The sequence below is a fragment of the Pleurodeles waltl genome, chromosome 7, assembly GCF_031143425.1.
Source record: "Pleurodeles waltl isolate 20211129_DDA chromosome 7, aPleWal1.hap1.20221129, whole genome shotgun sequence".
In the NCBI taxonomy this organism is placed as follows: Eukaryota; Metazoa; Chordata; class Amphibia; order Caudata; family Salamandridae; genus Pleurodeles; species Pleurodeles waltl.
In genome coordinates this window covers 16,526,679-16,541,934 of record NC_090446.1, presented here as the reverse complement: position 1 = coordinate 16,541,934, position 15,256 = coordinate 16,526,679, and the positions used below count along the sequence as shown (strand labels likewise).

The 15,256-nt window shown below is 46.8% G+C and overlaps 1 protein-coding gene across 4 annotated transcripts in view; it reads right to left on the bottom strand.

Moving 5' to 3' along the window:
- Positions 1-15,256, bottom strand: part of LOC138303562 (kell blood group glycoprotein-like) — a 265,259-nt gene that overhangs the window by 172,492 nt on the left and 77,511 nt on the right. The gene's annotated exons all lie outside the window — the stretch shown is intronic.

Here is a 15,256-nt window from a genome sequence, read left to right as displayed (position 1 = left end):
TCTCTGGAAAACACACTACTAGCGCATTCAGCCCAGTTCGAGAAAGTATTGCAGGCAATACTGGACACTAAGTCATCACTGGAGGGCAGAATTGATGCAGTCGTGCAAGACCTGAACCTCCTGCGAGTGGATCATCGCAGCCTAGCCGAAAAAGCAAAAACAACTGAAGCTGAGATAGCGGAACTAACCCCAATAGTGCAAGGGAATCAAAAACAAAGTCAGCGCATGGATGAAGAGCTGAAGATACTCTGGAGAAGATCCGAGGAAATGGAGAGCAGGGCGCGCCGAAATAACGTGAGATTTCTGGGATTCCCGGAAAGTATGCGGCAACCGGAATCAGAAATTTCCCTAGAGCAGTGGCTAATTAAAGAGGTGTTAAGTGGGGCTCCATCCAAGTTTTTCTCAGTTGAAAGGGCTTACAGAGTTCCGGGTAGACCTCCGGCCCCTGGCCAGCCCCCAAGACCATTGATTGCCAGGTTCTTAAACTACAGAGATCGAGATGCAATATTGCAACAATTCCGCAATAAGGGCCCGTTCAAGTATGAAGACTCGAACATCAATGCTTACCCTGACTTCACGCAAGAGGTGCAGAATCGGCGTAATTCTTTTGTTAAAATCAAGCAACGCTTACGAGAACAGAACATAAAATATGCCCTGCTCTTCCCAGCCAAGTTGAGAGTAGTGATGGAGGACCGTACCCATATATTCACCAGTACCGAGGACGCCTGGACATGGCTCCATGCCAAGGGCCTTGCACACCCCCGGGAAGACGCAGATGAGGACGAGAAATGGGGGAGATCCACTGCAGGGACGAGATCCAAACGGCGTACCAGAGGCCAGCCCAATGTCCGGCAAGCAGCAGAGGAAAGAGCAAAAGTGCTTAAAGAGACGCCACTACACACGCAAAGCAGCAACATAACTCCCGGTGGACATGCGGAGCCGGAGCTGGATTCAGACACAGCCAGCTCCGTATCCACGGTAACTGGAGAACTAGGTGGGCCGAAGGTCACTCCGAGATCTGCGGATGATCTATAAACTAGTCGCTCAGATCCAGAGTGAACACTAGGGATGGCGATCGTACCAGGAAAACCTGCAGAGACTCCACGATACTGCCGAGTTGCGGGGACAGAACGCTTCCAACAATATACGTATTGGATATAAACACTAAGCTAAGTGACTTGGGGCACAAACGGTTGGCAAGAGGCGGGCGGGTGGGGCCAGAGGGAACGGAAACATGCCAAGGGGGGGCGCCTGAAGATATTGGCAGATTTAGTCTGCGGCATGATGTGAGCCCCTTACAAGAGCCACATCTGTAAGATATGAGAATCCCACTAGGTAAATCCAACTGGATAAAAGTTATGTTACGCATTTTTAAGTTTTGTAGTTTCATTGTAGTTGTAAGTAGCGTAGGGGGTTTAACTAGGGGGGTGGGGGTTAGTAGTTTAGTAGAAATGCAGCGATCGGAATCACTTAATGCACTAAAGATGGACCTGCACCCGCTATCTCTAAATGTTAGCAGCAGAAAGGCAGAGACCAGATGGGCCAACATTAAAACACAGGCTCATGTCACAGCAACATATCCCCTGCACCCTATAAGATGTCCTCTAGAAGCAACATGGGGAACCAGTATATTATATTAACATGGAATGTCAGGGGCCTAGGGACCCCGAACAAACGGGCTAGAGTGCATGCTCGACTTAAGAGACTAGGAGTGCATATTGCTATTTTGCAAGAGACACATATGCTGGAGGGGGATCTACGAGACATGCGAGTGAAGTGGGGGGGCCAGCTGATTGGCACAACATATTCGACCTTCGCGAGAGGGGTGCTGATCTGGATAGCAGCGGGAGTTCCATTCCTCATGTCAACACACAAGATAGACCAGGGAGGGAGGTACGTAGTAATGGAGGGCAGATTAGATGGTAGACAAATGGCTGTGGTCGGGGTATACGCCCCAAACAGTGGCACCATAGGCTTTCTCACCACTCTCACCCCAACGTTGCTGACTCACCCCATGCCCCTTGCCATCTGGGGTGGGGATTTTAACAGCACCCCAGTGGCAGCATTAGATAGAACTAGCGCCCACCAGAGCGCATCAACTAATAGGAAGCTCGTAAGTCCCCTGCAAGAATGGGCAAATGTTATGGGCCTATGTGATGTATGGCGGTTAGGCCATCCAGAGCAAAAAGAATATTCATTTTATTCGGTCCCACACAATACCCACACCAGAATTGACATAATATGGGGCACTCGCGAAATAGGGGCGCTGATAACTGAATCCGAATACTTGGCAAAGACAGTCTCGGACCATGCGCCTCTGCGGGTAACCCTGAATTGGGGCAGGGCAGGTCAGGTAATACCCACTTGGAGATTCCAGGCGGAAGCACTACAAGACCAAGCATTCGCTACATCACTGGGGGAATCTATAGGCCAATATTGGGAAATAAACGCTATGTCTGCAACAACCCGGGCGATAGAATGGGATGCCCACAAAGTAGTGGCCCGCGGAGTATGTATGTCCACGTGGGGAGTGAGACGCTCCTTACAGGCGGAAATTAGCAAACTTGAGAAGGAGCTGCGGGATGTGGAAAAAGCGGTAGCACGGGGGGAAATTACCAGTATTGCCCTGAAAGAAAAGCGCTTAAAATATAATGAGGCAGATAGCAGGCTCCGCTGCCACGACTATAAATACTACTTAACCAGGTTGCAAACGGAAGGAGATAGATCAAGCAGAATGCTAGCGTGGCTACTACGTGAGGATAGACAGCAGGCCCCGATAGGGGCCATCCGGGTGGGCGCGCAAGAAATGGCTACTACACAAGCAGAAATAAACGAGGTGTTTAGGAATTATTACTCTAACCTATACACTAAACGTACGGCGTGCACGGCTACACAACTAGAGGCCTTTCTGGCGGACTCCTTCCTACCCCAGCTACCACAACCAGATAGTGATGGAATTGAAACCCCTATAACAATAGCAGAAATAGAACTAGCCCTTGCACAGCTACCCAGGAACAAAGCGCCTGGCACTGACGGTCTCCCTTCGGAGTATTACAAAGCCTATTCACCCAGTTTGAAATCTCATCTGCTAGGAGTGTTCCAAGAGGCGTGGACTACAGAAAGCTTACCCACATCTCAAAGGGAGGCTCTGATAGTAGTACTCCCTAAACAGGGTCGAGACCACACAGATGTGAAATCTTATAGACCACTATCGCTGCTGAACACAGACTGCAAAATATTAGGCAAAATATTGGCCAACAGGTTGGCCCCCCTCATGCATTTACTGATACATGCAGATCAGAGTGGCTTCATTCCCAAGCGTAACACCTTCCTGAATATTCGAAGATTGTTGGGCATAATAGGAGACACCCCCAAGAATGCACAGGAGGAAATGGTGCTCTCATTAGACATAGAAAAGGCCTTTGATACGCTCGAGTGGGACTTTCTGTTGGCCACGATGGCCTGTATGGGAATAGGCCCTAACTATATCCGCTGGGTTCGGACATTGTACTCTAGCCCGAACGCGAGGGTGAAATCAGGCGGGGTGATTTCTGATAGTTTCCCGATCTCTAGGGGGACACGCCAGGAATGCCCCTTATCCCCGCTACTGTTTGCCATAGCAATGGAACCATTAGCGGCAAAAGTTCGCCTCATGGAGCATGAATGGGGAATTATTAGGAACGGGGTACATCACACGATTTCACTATATGCAGATGATGCGTTGATATATATCAGGAACGGCTGTGCAGCTATCCCATCTGTAATATCTTTATTGGCTGAATTCGGAGGCCTATCTGGCCTTGTGGTAAACTGGGAGAAGTCGTGTGTCTTTCCCCTGGTAAAAAGGGCTCCTAATAGTCATGATCCCCCAGAGAGAGGACATCTTAAGTGGTGCCCTACAACATTTAAATACTTAGGGATAAACATATATCATGCCACGGAAGACTTAAGAGATGGGAACCTGGGGAAGGCGCTAACATCTATAAAAGGCTCCCTACAATTCTGGAACAAGCTCCCTCTCTCGCCACCCGGCAAGGTGGCGATTGCTAATATGTTGATTCTACCTAGGCTTTTATATTACTTTGCGGCCCTACCGATAATTATTCCCAAGAGATTCTTCAGCAATCTAAACACAGCATTGCTGCAGCTCATTTGGGGAGGTGGCAGAGCGCGAGTGGCGCTACCCACACTACAATGGGTCCAATATTGGATCCACAGACCAGAGCAAGCAGAACCTAGGAGCTTAGAGCCTTGGCGGAACGGGACTCCCCTTTTAAATTGGCTGTTGACGAAGCCCCCCAAAGTGGCACTGGGCAACCCACTGCTTGCAGCTGCGTACGCGTGCTGGGCCAGATACGTGCAAAAAAGAGCAGATAAGCTCCCATACTCTCCACACGTACCGCTGAATTACCTATTAGTGGGGAACGCAGCCAGAATGCAAGCTGCAAAGCAGTGGAACGAAGCAGGAATACTGACCGTAGGGGATTGCTACGAAGACGGTAAACTAATGACGTTCGAGGCCCTTCAGGCCCTCACGGAGATAAATCCGGGACAGTTCCTGACATATCATGCCGTATGTCACGAAATCAGGAAAATTTGGGGAATGGGTACCTCGGAACCAGAGATCTCCCCTGTGCTTCACCAGCTTCTACAACACAGCGATCAAACTAAAACAATATCCAATCTATATAGAATCCTCAACAAGACCCCTGATACACAGGCAGGGAAAACATGGGGTAGATGGAACGCAGTACTCCCCACCCCGATCCCACTGGAAGACTGGCCCAAGGCCCTATCCCACATCAGAGGTGTGTCAAGGAATCCCAGATTTAGATATACCCAATTCAATTACACGCATCAAACATATCTCTCCCCAGCCAGAATAAAGCGCATGTTCCCTGATGCAGCATCAATGTGCCCCAGATGCAGCGTGCCGTCAGCATCCTTTTTCCACATGGTATGGGATTGCCCGAATATACAAACGGCCTGGGCGGAGGTGGTAGAGGAGGTATCTGGGCTTACGGGACTGGCACTGGTAGCAGACCCCGGGTCCTGCCTGTTGGGACTTAGGAAGAGACCAAAAAAACAAAGACATTTACATAAATTTATAGACCTGGCCTTTTTAATGTATAAAAGGTTAATAGCAATGCATTGGAAAGCCTCTATGGCTCCCGATCTGAAATCCTGGCACTCTCTAATAACACGCTGGGCGCGCACTGAATATCAGGTACTAAAAAGAATGGTGCGTGAAGGGCGGCAACACACAGGTTGCTCTACATGGGAGGATATGGTAACAAAGCTGGAGGCCAAAAACGATGAAAAGCCTCCTTAAATTGGGGCGCGCGTATTCGCAACAACCACAGCATAAATTCACCTGCACCCCTCATCACGGGAACAGAATTCAGAAGACACCCAGACAACACAGTGCACATGCATCATATCCTCCCATCTTTCTAGTAATAAATGCCCACTAAGACAATGTCACCACAGTGGTAGCGCGGCGCGGGGAGCAGAAAACCAGGGGAGCCACTCACACACACTAACCTAGTTGATGCCCCTCCCCTCAGACACGCAGGGAACCCATGCACGTAAAGCAAGGTCCACACTGGTCTCAAACGAATGCCTATATAAAATAAACAGTGAAGGATAAACCTAGGGAGGGTGCAGCCAGGAATGATATTGCGAGACCAGAAGCGTTCCGTGAAGTGCATAGAGGGGTTGTGTGTATTTGTTTCAAGACTTAGATAATTAACCATTGTTTTGGTTTATCCTGTGGTTGCAAACTGAACAATTTGTATCATATTTCAAAATATAAAACCAATAAATATATTATAAAAAAAAAAAAAAAATGCTTAACACTACTCCTTTGATAAGCCTACTGCTCGACCACACTACCACAAAATAGAGCATTAGTATTATCTCTTTTTACCACTATTTTACCTCTAAGGGGAACCCTTGGACTCTGTGCATGCTATTCCTTACTTTGAAATAGCACATACAGAGCCAACTTCCTACACTGCCCACACACCAACATCCCTGAGAAGCCTGTGCCTGCCCACACCCCAACGTCCCTGAGAAGCCTGTGCTTGCTCACCATCACTACCGCTGAGTGCTGAGCCTGGTGGACCCACACACCAACATCCCCGGGAAGCCTGTGCCTGCTCACCATCACTACCGCTGAGTGCTGAGCCTGGTGTACCCACACACCAACATCCCTGAGAAGCCTGTGCCTGCTCACCATCACTACCGCTGAGTGCTGAGCCTGGTGGACCCACACACCAACATCCCTGAGAAGCCTGTGCCTGCTCACCATCACTATCACTTAGTGCGAAGCCTGGTGTACCCACACACCAACATCCCTGAGAAGCCTGTGACTGCCCACACACCAACATCCCTGAGAAGCCTGTGACTGCCCACACACCAATATCCCTGAGACGCCTGTGAATGCCCACACACCAACATCCCTGAGAAGCATGTGACTGCCCACACACCAACATCCCTGAGAAGCCTGTGACTGCCCACACACCAACATCCCTGAGAAGCCTGTGACTGCTGACCATCACTACCGCTGAGTGCTGAGCCTGGTGTACCCAGAGACTAACATCCCTGAGGAGCCTGTGACTGCCCACCATCACTACCGCTGAGTGCTGAGCCTGGTGGACCCACACACCAACATCCCTGAGAAGCCTTTGACTGCCCACACACCAATATCCCTGAGAAGCCTGTGACTGCCCACACACCAACATCCCTGAGAAGCCTGTGACTGCCCACACACCAACATCCCTGAGAAGCCTGTGCCTGCTCACCATCACTACCGCTGAGTGCTGAGCCTGGTGTACCCACACACCAACATCCCTGAGAAGCCTGTGACTGCCCACACACCAACATCCCTGAGAAGCCTGTGCCTGCTCACCATCACTACCGCTGAGTGCTGAGCCTGGTGTACCCACACACCAACATCCCTGAGAAGCCTGTGACTGCTCACCATCACTACCGCTGAGTGCTGAGCCTGGTGTACCCACACACCAACATCCCTGAGAAGCCTTTGACTGCCCACACACCAATATCCCTGAGAAGCCTGTGACTGCCCACACACCAACATCCCTGAGAAGCCTGTGACTGCCCACACATCAACATCCCTGAGAAGCCTGTGACTGCCCACACATCAACATCCCTGAGAAGCCTGTGCCTGCTCACCATCACTACCGCTGAGTGCTGAGCCTGGTGTACCCACACACCAACATCCCTGAGAAGCCTGTGACTGCCCACACACCAATATCCCTGAGAAGCCTGTGACTGCCCACACACCAACATCCCTGAGAAGCCTGTGACCGCCCACACACCAACATCCCTGAGAAGCCTGTGCCTGCTCACCATCACTACCGCTGAGTGCTGAGCCTGGTGTACCCACACACCAACATCCCTGAGAAGCCTGTGACTGCTCACCATCACTACCGCTGAGTGCTGAGCCTGGTGGACCCACACACCAACATCCCTGAGAAGCCTGTGCCTGCTCACCATCACTACCACTTAGTGCGAAGCCTGGTGTACCCACACACCAACATCCCTGAGAAGCCTGTAACTGCTCACCATCACTACCGCTGAGTGCTGAGCCTGGTGTACCCACACACCAACATCCCTGAGAAGCCTGTGACTGCCCACACACCAACGTCCCTGAGAAGCCTGTAACTGCCCACACACCAACATCCCTGAGAAGCCTGTGACTGCTCACCATCACTACCCCTGAGTCCATAGCGGAAGGAGGGTAGTTGGCAATATTTACACTGCCATAGTAGGACAGATCCTGGACCATCTTTCTTACCTCAGTATAATGTGCCTTCTCCTTGCTGACTGACGACACTACACAAATATGCAAAAGTGCACAGTTATGCCAAATATTTGTGCATCCCTGTATTCAAAACAAAATGCATCTCTAATCACACGCAAGGCACATGCCACACACACAACACCCAGTAGTACATTTCAATAGAAAATCACACAAACATCCAGCACAGATAACACCGTGGTTACAACAGCACTCTCCATCACCACACACCATGCACAATAATATAACAAAACGCATCGAGGCAGAACTCCCAACATACGTTTAATGCACACCAAATATGCCATCAATGGGCTATTGGGGCTCAGGACACAGCCCGGTACTATTACGTTAGACACATGTACTTCTGGCTGGACAGGGCCTAGTTTGGCAGTTCCCAGGGCTGACTGTTCCCATTGGAGCAGGACCAAGGCTGATTTACATATGGCTGGGTCTACTGCGAGACAGGATGGTGAGCAAAAAAACAATGGACTAGAATGCGTCACCCAGTAATTGCCAGTGGATGAGATAAATTCAAGCATTCTAGGCATCACTATTTTATATTTTTCATTGTGATTCCCTAAGGATACAGGTATGACCAGATGTGGGTCCCATGCTCGCTGTGCAACTGGAACTAAGCTGCACCTGACTGAAGAGGCTCAACCCGGCCACAACTGGTCCAGGGGTGCTCGTGTTCCGGAGCAGGAAGGACCTGGCTTGGCAGTTCTGGCTGGGATGTTTCCAATGGAGCGGAAATAAGGCTGATTTTCAGATGGCTGGGTCTAACCTGAGCTGCCATGTTGGGGGAAAAAGATGGGCTGGGATACACCCTGAGTAATTACCAGTGGCTGAAATGAATTCAAGTATTCCATCCATCAGTTTGTTGTACTTTTTAGATCGGCAATGGGGACCTTCCTAGAAGACATACAACACATTTGCTACAGTGTTCACAAGGAATGCTGTACAACCCTCTACTGTTACCCAGCAAACACCAATAATAAAACATATACAAGTGAAGATGGCTCAGTGAGCTAAATACTTACTGCTGACATCTGCTCTGAGCTGTTGACAATACATTAAAATCCTGGCAAAGAAAACTCAGCCTTTAATTCATCCCTCTGAGGTTGGTAAACTGAGCACCATTAAGTTGTGTAATAACGCTCGTTATTTACAGTGCTGCAAAAGGACAAAACGCACATGGGAGCCCAATATGAAAAACAAGTTGTCACTATTCAATCTTTTTGGCTAACAATCCTTTTTGTTTGTGAATGTGAATGAAATTAAAGGACAGTAGGTAAAGGTAAACTATATGCAAGCACGTTCAAGGTGACATTTAAAGAATATGCTAGCTTAGACCCATGCACATCACAAAAACCAGCATTCCAATTATCACTTCTATTTATAGCGCCTGGGTAGACATCTAGCCAACTAAGCGGTTCCAGCTTCACAACACAGAGCCACAACAACAGCAGCATGCTGTCACATGACAAGAACATCACTGGGGATCAGTGGAGAACTGTGCTATTTCATCAAAACGCTGTGGAAATTTTAGGGATACGTAAGGACGCACCTAGGCACTATATTACCCCAGTAAGCCACAGATGCAGCTCATGGTAAGAGGGAATAGAAGTGACAAGCCTAAGGGGTGTCTTGTCCATGTCATAATGTGATTTATGGAATGACACAACACACCTCTTTTACAAAGGCGAAGACAATCAAATTCCTGTAATATTTTTCTGCCAACTTTAGACATTGTTATCGTAAAGCAAAGTAAAAGACAGTAAGCATCCCAGGTCCTTTCCCATTTAAACTTTAAACGATAAAATATTTTGTTTCGGCTATGGCAGTGCAGCACGTGCCCATCACCAGGCGTTTCGTGAGGAGACTGGGTTTATAAAGGTGTTGACACAAGCCCACACTCGGCTCAGGTGACCTATGTACACAGTTCACACCAGTAGAGAGGTACCAGTGGGGATATGTGAACTCTGACATCCAGAAATGCATGAAAAGGACTTCCTTAGCTGAATTACAAGTGGGCATCACCCCCTGCTCAAGGTGTTAGGTTGGAGTTCACTAACGGGGGTATTTACAAGGAGCTTGCGCCACTGTTGCATAATTTTTTTTTGACACACCGGCGGTGAAATCTATGCTCCATGTTGCCCTCTATTTACAAAACGATGTATTGGGCCCAATGTGTCAGTTTTTGATGGGCTGCATCAAAAAGTACTAGCACTAGAACCAGCTGCGCCACAAAGCTTATAATTTATGCAGGGTAAGCGTTCCTTCGTAAAAACTAACTTCCGACTGGTGGAATGATACAAGTTTTCCACTGTTTGACGCATCTTTGAGATACATCACTTTAAGCCTGGATTGCATCAAAATTCCAATGCCTCCTTAACCCAGGTGTAGGAAATGATGTAGTGGTTTTTCAAAAGGACCACTCACTTTACACACTAGAATATGTCTGTATTTTACTTCCCCTCTACTAGAAGTGGGTCACACATGTGTCAATCATGTTGTAAGACCCCCTGACCAAGCCGGGACCACAGCACCTATGATTTTATCATCCGCTGCATTAAAGCGATTTTGATCTTATGTACTCTCTGTAAGGGACGGGGAGAATTGTCACTTCTCCATTGAGGAACGGTTCCCCAAGTTCAGGCCTGAGTACTGCAAAGGACAAAAGGTAAGTACACACATAAGGTAGGTAAAATATGTATTGCTAATTCACATTCCGACATACACTTGTATTCACTTACATTACACTGCCACTCACTATGTCACACATACTCAGGTCTCTACATGAACATAAGTAGACTATGCCAACTATAATGGGACATATAGGCATACTGCATACATTACCTCTTACATCCAGGACCGATGTAAAAGTGTAGAAGGCGATATTCCACCATTTTACAGTATTTTTCACTGGTCCTCACTCATTAGGCTCTTTGCGTCAATCTGTACTGACGCATCGCCTCAGTTTTTGACACACTGCCCAAGTTGCATCACTTCTGACACCAAGTTCAGAAATGCGTCACTTTTTTAGTGGGTGCGTTGCAGCACCCTTCCCTTGGATGCGTCACAATTCCTGCCGCACCCTGGGACCCTACGCCTTGGTGCCCAATATTGCAAATATGATGCATCCATGGCGTAGGATTCTGTCATACCAAAGCACAAGTTATTTTGCTGCATCGCTGACACAACACAGCTATGCATCATTTCTTGTAAATATGCCCATGAGTCTATAAAGTCTCCGAATTTTCTTAGGTCTTTGTAATTTTTTTGTCACATTAAGCCCTAGATTTACTAATGGTTGTGCGGCCGCTCATGCGGTCCTGGACAGCTGAGTTTTATGCTGCACCCGCAGGCCTTTTTAGTAGTAGGTAAATTGATGCAATGCTTTGCATCACCTGGCACCATCCAAGCATCTACACAAAAGTTTTTAAATAACCCTATAATTTGGAAGAGTTTCACACAAAATGTTTTCTGTCAAGCTCAGCATTATCCCTTGAGTGACACTCCTGCTATTTGAACACTTGCTTCATCATTACATTTAGGTAAATACACACACAGCAACTTATTTTCGAGCCCTGTAGTGCAGGACAGTGCAGCAACTGACCTTGCTGCCATGCACCACCGGGAAGAGGCAGAACTGCACCGTATCTGCAAAATGCATTTCTGTCCTCTCCCCCTGCGCTGGCGTGCAATGGTCTGCCTAGCACCAATGCAGGCACTCTTGCACCATGGTCCATGGATGCCTGTGTTGCAGACAAGATTTGTTTCTGTGCAGGAAGAGACATCTTCCTGCACAAAAAGAATTCACAGAGGCTTTTTCCTTTTTCTGTGTGGCTGAAGAATGCAGCACACACAGAAAGAGGAAAAACGAGGAGAAATAAAGATATTTCTCCTTGTTGTGCCTCCCCTGGGGAGACATAAGAATTGACGCATTCCCAGATTTACAATGACTTGTAAATCTGGGAAAGGTCCAAAACTCTGGGTGTTGCATGGGAAAACCCACTGCAACGCCCGTAGAATGCCTCCCTGATGCTGTGTTGCCTTACACCATTTCTACAAGCCCATGCAAAGCCATCATAGTGACTTTGTGAGGCCTTGTAGATATGGGACTGCACTATGCATCTCCACTGCATCACAAAAAGTGATGCATCGGCTGCGCACCATTATTTTCTCCGCAACTTTACCTCTTGCAGATCTTTTCAATGAACTATGCAGTTGTGCAAAAAAAAAATGTTTTTTGCAGCAAATATTTTCTGCAGAACCATTTTGGAAGCATAGATAAGGATACAAGCATCATAAACTGTGACAAAGTTCACGTCACACTAATATCTAGATATGAAAAAACTTCATAAACTCCACAAAGTTGCACAGTTTTCCACAGATGTTTCCAAATGTTCAGAAAAATGAATAAACTTACAATGGATGATTTCAACATATGGGACTGCTAGTAAAACAAATAGAGACAATTCTTTGCAAAGAGAAGGAGATATAATATAATGTAGCATGTTTAGCAAAGAAGTGCACAGGGCATGCTTTGGCCCAGATTTACAAAAATGGCACACAACGCAGCATTGCATGAAAGGAAGTGAGCAGAACAGTGCATATCTACCAACGTATGGTGCTGTTTTCCTCTTGCTGTGAGATGTTTTCCTCTCTCTGCGCGCTTGCGCACTTTGGCCTGCCAATGCACCACCGCACACACCTTTGAGTCGTAGTGCGTTCTGTAAGGAATGTTTTTTGGACTGGAAGGGCAACCTTCCAGTGTAAAAACCATCCTTTGACACTTTCCCTTCTTCGTGCTGTACAATGCAGCACGCATGCAAAGTAGGAAAAACTAGGAGAAATGACATTTCTCCTTTTTACACTTGACTTGAGTAGGCGTAAAGGTTTGGTGCAAATCCCTGTCTATGAATGTTTATAGCTAAGAATGAGCATTAAACTCTTGGGTATTTGCACGGGAATGCCCATGTATCACCCATGGAACGCCTCCTTTATGCAGAGTAGGGCAAAGCAGCACATAGCGTAACTTCACACTACTAATGGAAACTATACAGCACAAATCCTGATAGTAAATCCCAGCATCACACAGTATTTTGGGTTTGTGTTACCAAAGTAATGCAAACCCAGTGCAAAGTGTTAGTAAACCTGGAACCTGGTCTCTTAGATAAGTGCATCACATACCCCAACAAACACATGTACACATAAACACAGACACACATACATCATCAAACACACATAGACATAAACACTGACACACATGCACCAACCAACACACATAAACACTGACACACATACACCAACAAACACATGTACAAATAAAAACTGACACACATGCACCAACCAACACACATAGACATAAACACTGACACATATACACCAACAAACACACATAAACACTGACACACATACACCAACAAACACATGTACACATAAAAACTGACACACATGCACCAACAAACACCCGTACACATAATCACTGGCACGCATACACCAACAAACACACGTATACATAAACACTGACACACATGCACCAACCAACACACATAGACATAAACACTGACACATATACACCAACAAACACACATAGACATAAACACTGACATATATACACCAACATACACATGTAGACATATAAAACCACATGCACCAACAAACACATGTACACATTAATACTGCCACATATAAACCAACAAATACACATAAACACTGACATACATACACCAACAAACAGACGTACACATAAACACTGGCACACATACACCAACAAACACATCTACAAATAAACACTGACACACATACACCAAAAAACACACATAGACATAAACACTGACTCACATGCACCAACAAACACACGTACACATAAACACTGACACACATGCACCAACAAACACACATAGACATAAACACTGACACACATACACCAACATACACATGTAGACATACAAAACCACATGCACCAACAAACACACATACACATAAACACTGACACACATGCACCAACAAACACACGTACACAAAAAAAACTGACTCACATACACCAACAGACACACATAGGCATGAACACTGACACACATGCACCAACAAACACACGTACACATAAAACACTAACACCATACATAAACACTGACACACATACACGAACAAACACACATACACATAAACACTGACACACATACAACAACAAACACACATAGACATAAACACTGACACACATGCACCAACAAACACACGTACACATAAAACACTGACACACATGCACCAACAAACACACATACACATAAACACTGACACACATACACCAACAAACACACGTACACATAAACACTGACACACATAAACTAACAAACAGATGTACACATAAACACTGACACACATACACCAACAAACACACTTACACATAAACACTGACACACATACATCAACAAACAGATGTACACATAAACACTGACACACATACACCAACATACACATTAACACTGACACACTTACACCAACAAACACACAAAGACATTCACCGACACTCATACACACTACTACATCCACACACGCACACACACACACACACACACACACACAACACAAGTTGTTCCGTAGATTCCACAATATTCAGAACAATTTTAATAGGATAAGTCTTAACCAGTAAAATGTGAAAACAGTGAAGTAACGAAGAATCGTTGTGCACGGCTGAAAATAAGAGGTGAATGTGCTCATATAGGCATGAGATGTTGGCAAGAGAGAGTACAGATTCCTAATACTATAACGAAGCTTCTCGCATCTACCACTCGCCCAGAACTAGACTGACTCCCAGGTAAACTGCAAATCTAATATCAAACAGCTCAGCAGGGGAATACAGGTGAGAGTTATCGTTTCTGGTTTGCTTTAATCATGTAAAATAACACATTTACAGGTAATTAGCTGTCATGAGTGTCCCATAGTTCGATTTGCACTTGGCGCTGTCACTCAAACGGCACTCATGATGTCTCATATGATACAGAGTCCAACAATATGTGCATTATGGTCTCGAGACTATCTTCACGAGTGTTAAGAACATTCATATAAATATTTGCACCACACCCGGTGCCTGTGCAGTGGGTGCTGCGGAAGGGGTCGCACGAGCCAGTGCAGCCCTTCCGTGCTCCAGAAGTGCCCCGGATGTGTACACCCCTCTTGCCCCCTGGGCACTCAGGAGTTCAGCCCTTGGCCATGTGGGTCTGTGGCCTGTGTGCACCTAGATGACTGACAAGGTAACAGTGGGACCCCTGTACAATCCGTCTGACAAGCAGATGGACAACATGGTGTGGTTTTGAGGTCTGGCTACAGACAGCTTTAGCTCAGGATGACCTCATGTCATGAACCCTCGGAACAAATACACAAGGAGCACAACAAGCGAGTGGGCTCTGGGTCAGCCGCTTTCGG